We start from the raw sequence: 5000 nt of genomic DNA, 5'->3' as shown, positions 1-5000 counted from the left end.
CAGTTTGAAACAAAATATGTTCAATTCATTCAATTAAATTTCTGTAATTTAAAATTCGTGATTTTAAGATTGAACTGTATGAATAAAAGCTTCCTATCACATTCGCTTCATATTGTTATTGTTTTAGCAGTAAGTTTCAGAATGATATCAGTCCTGGGTTTATTGCTAATTCAAAACTTAATACACAAAAGTGCTGGCAAAAAGCTTCTGTACACTTAGATTCAAAAGTTCGCCGACACTCAAGGGGAATCGTTCGTCAGAGGTCTTTAGTGTTACCATGACAAAACAAAGAAAGAGTTGGTCTTCTTACTACCTTCAAGGAAATGGGCGGAGACTTGTCCAACCTCAGCGAACTCTTAAAAATATTACAAATCGAGTTGTCATATTTCATACTGTGGTATCATTCGTCCCTCGAGTATTCACTACAAATACACAAAACATACACACACACACACACACACACATATATATATATATATATATATATATATATATATACATATATATATATATATATATATATATATATATATATATATATATATATATACATATATATACATATATATATATATATACATATATATATACATATATATATATATATATATATATATATACATATATATATATATATATATACATATATATATATATATATATATATATATATATATATGTATATATATATATATATATGTATATATATATATATATGTATATATACTGTATATATATATATATATATATATATATATATATATATATATACAGTATATATATATACATATATATAAATATATATATATATATATATATATATATATATATATATATATATATATATATATATATATATATACGCAAAAGCCAGTAGGAAATAATAAAAAGCTTTAGTACCAAGCGCTTTCGTGCATTTTAATACACTTCTTCAGGGTACAATAAAAAGTGAGACATAGTTGAAGGACGTCAATAAGTAAAATAGGATAAAAACAAAAAACTAACATTTTTTTTTTTTGAATAGTAGAGGAATGATAGAAAAACATAGTCAGCTAACTAGCATTGTCAAACAATCAAACAACCCACAGCAAAAATTTGTACTTGAACGCAAACTGGTCATAAACACACAAAAAAGGTAAACACAAATTATATAATTCTTAATTGTTGAACAATATTGGTCATGATGAAATTATCCAATTTATATAAACCAGCACTAATATTAAAAACACAATCCGACTTTATCTTAATATTACTTGATTCTATAATATTTCTCTTCACAACATCTTTACAAAATAGCAGCTCTTTAGATTTCTTCCAGTCTATCAAGTGATTATATTCATTCATGTGAACGAATAGTGCGTTAGACATATTACCAACTCGAACACAGTATTTATGTTGATTTATCCTTGTTGCCAGCATTTTACCACTTTGCCCAATATATTTCAAATTACAACCACTACATGGAATTTCATATATGCAGCCTACATTATTACACGGAGAGTTCTTTATCAAAATACACTTTATAGTAGAAGAATTTCTAAAAACAACATTAACCTTAAAACATCTTAAAATTTTTGGTAGACAGAGAAAACTATCATTATACGGTAAAACTAATAAATTATCATGATTAAAAGATGTTACATTGTCAATTGCATAATAAGTTTTTTTGGCTTTTTGTAATGCTACGTCAACTAAGTATCTTGGGTACTTCAAATTAAAGGCAATTTCGTATATTCTTAAAAACTCATCATCTAAAAATTCTGGGCAACAAACTCTAAGAGCTCTCAAAAACATTGAGGAAAAAACAGAGAGTTTTACTTTAATATGGTGATTAGAATAAAAGTGAATGTAAGACGATACATTGGTGGGTTTTCTAAAAACGCTAAACTTAAATCTATTATTATGTCTATGAACATTTACGTCTAAAAAGGGCAGAACAGAATTTCTTTCTTCCTCAATTGTAAAATTAATAGAAGGAACCAATGAGTTTAGTCTAAGTAAAAAAACAGATACATCTTCATTTAAAGGCCATATACAAAAAATGTCATCAACATAACGAGACCACAAAACTCTTCCCGGCAAAATATTCACTAAAAGCTTCTTCTCAAAAAATTCCATATAGATATTACTTAAAAGAGGTGATAAAGGGTTACCCATTGCCATTCCAAATTTTTGCTCATAAAAATTCCCATTAAAAGTAAATTTACAATCTTTGATGCACAGTTTAATCAATTCTAACATAGTATTACATGGCAGAGAAAATTCATAATTAGGCAACTCTTCGGTTAAAAAATCTAGTAAATCATCAACTGGAACTTTAGTAAAAAGTGATGGCACGTCAAAACTTATCATTTTAAATTCAAAATGAATATTATAACTTCTTAAACGATTAAGGAAATCAACATTATTTTTCACAGAGAAGCCAGAAATGTTTCCTAACAAGGGGGACAACTCTTTAACAAGCCATTTTGATAGTTTATACACCGATGACCCCACAGAACTAATAATGGGTCGAACTGGATTATTAGGTTTATGTGTTTTGATTAACCCGTACATATAAGGCAACGATGCACACACAGTACAAAATCTTTTAATCAATCCATCTTTTCCTCGTAATAATATTTTTATTTTCTTATTAAAATTACTATTGACCTTTTCAAGTGGGTTAAAATTAAGGATGGAATAAGTTTCTTCGTCACTTAAAATTTCTAACATTTTATCAACATAGTCATTCTTATTCATCAACACAAGTGTATAAGATTTGTCTGCTTTTGTTATATGAAGACTTTCGTCCTTTTTTAGTTTCCTGTAAGCATTTAAAAACCTATTGGAAACATTAGCGTAACATTTAACAGAGGAAGCCCCATAAACTATCCCCTTACAAATATTAAATTCTTCATTAGACAAAGATCCAAATTTTTCCAAATTACAGAATGATTTACCTATTTCCACCCAATCCACTTTCTTATCGCAAACCGAAAAGTTGATACCATACCCAAGAGCTGCGATAGTAACATTATCTAGTACTTTATCTGAAAGATTGCAAATAAATCGTGGGTTAGCATTCTTGTTCCAATCACTGTTTTCTATGAGCCGTTCAAGTTTACGATCGAGTCTGCTCTTCAAACGACGACACTGGTTTCTCAGTTTATCATAACAATAATCAAGTAACTGTGGTTTCCAATGAGACGGGATGGCTTGATTAAGACTATATCTTTTGGATCTTAGGAGTCTGAAATTTTCTTCAACATCCACTTTTGTTAACTCAATGTATTTCTGCAGAATAAGTCGTTGATATTCCTCAAATGGTTTGTCTGAAAGATGTTTTAAGGTTAATGTTGTTTTTAGAAATTCTTCTACTATAAAGTGTATTTTGATAAAGAACTCTCCGTGTAATAATGTAGGCTGCATATATGAAATTCCATGTAGTGGTTGTAATTTGAAATATATTGGGCAAAGTGGTAAAATGCTGGCAACAAGGATAAATCAACATAAATACTGTGTTCGAGTTGGTAATATGTCTAACGCACTATTCGTTCACATGAATGAATATAATCACTTGATAGACTGGAAGAAATCTAAAGAGCTGCTATTTTGTAAAGATGTTGTGAAGAGAAATATTATAGAATCAAGTATTATTAAGATAAAGTCGGATTGTGTTTTTAATATTAGTGCTGGTTTATATAAATTGGATAATTTCATCATGACCAATATTGTTCAACAATTAAGAATTATATAATTTGTGTTTACCTTTTTTGTGTGTTTATGACCAGTTTGCGTTCAAGTACAAATTTTGGCTGTGGGTTGTTTGATTGTTTGACAATGCTAGTTAGCTGACTATGTTTTTCTATCATTTCTCTACTATTCAAAAAAAAAAAAAATGTTAGTTTTTTGTTTTTATCCTATTTTACTTATTGACGTCCTTCAACTATGTCTCACTTTTTATTGTACCCTGAAGAAGTGTATTAAAATGCACGAAAGCGCTTGGTACTAAAGCTTTTTATTATTTCCTACTGGCTTTTGCGTATACCAAGTCACGTGATCCTTGTGGCAGTAAAGCAATATATATATATATATATATATATATATATATATATATATATATATATATATATATATATATATATATATATATATATATATATTTACTATTCTTTTGAGGAGCCCTGTAGACACTTTCAATGGATGGGTAGGTAAAAGGTGTGGGGTGGGTGGGGGCGGGGGGTGATTACTCCTCCCCCTGGCAGTCCGACAATGAAGAATTTGAGGAAACAAGGAAGTCATTTGTATTTTATAGATTGTGGAAAGAGGTTAAAAAATTCTTGATACAACTTGTAAAATATTTTATCATGGCCTCAATCTAATTTGATAACCGTTAATGTTCCATGAAATATTGCTAACCTAATTCATTATTAGTTTATTTGTAGTAGCTAGTAGCAACCGAATAAATAGCCGCTGTTGTTCCATGGTTGATTAGTAACCAAAGTTAACTATTAACTTTGAATAATAAATAATCTGTGATGGAAACAGTAAATACTGATGACTGCATAGCTCTTTGAATACAATCATAATTTAGTTTATCGAGAAGGAATTGTATTGCGGAAAATGAATCCACTATTACATTCTAGCAAAACCTTTGAGAAATTTCCTTTATTGATAAATCATATAAAAAAGTCTCTTGTCCTCAGAACGACATACTTTTTTTTTTTTTTTATATTTTGTAATGAAAGTAAGAAATACTAATTTTCCCTTGGTATATTCTTTAATTTTTCATAAAAATATAAGCGCAGGAGGCATGAGCACAAAATTATTTCCTACACTAATACCTTGCTGTAAGTTATCAGTGATTATGATATTACATGTAGCTTTATCTTCAGAAAATTACGTAGCTTGATTACGCTGACTTCTAATAATCGTGATTCAAATAGGCGTAAGTCTCCATGATCAAGTACCTATTTGTGTTCCATTCATTCATTCTCTATTCATTCGTTCATTAAACA

The sequence above is a fragment of the Palaemon carinicauda genome, chromosome 4 (genome assembly GCF_036898095.1).
Source record: "Palaemon carinicauda isolate YSFRI2023 chromosome 4, ASM3689809v2, whole genome shotgun sequence".
In the NCBI taxonomy this organism is placed as follows: Eukaryota; Metazoa; Arthropoda; class Malacostraca; order Decapoda; family Palaemonidae; genus Palaemon; species Palaemon carinicauda.
The sequence above is the reverse complement of the archived record's forward strand: the minus strand, read 5'-3'. Positions refer to the sequence as shown.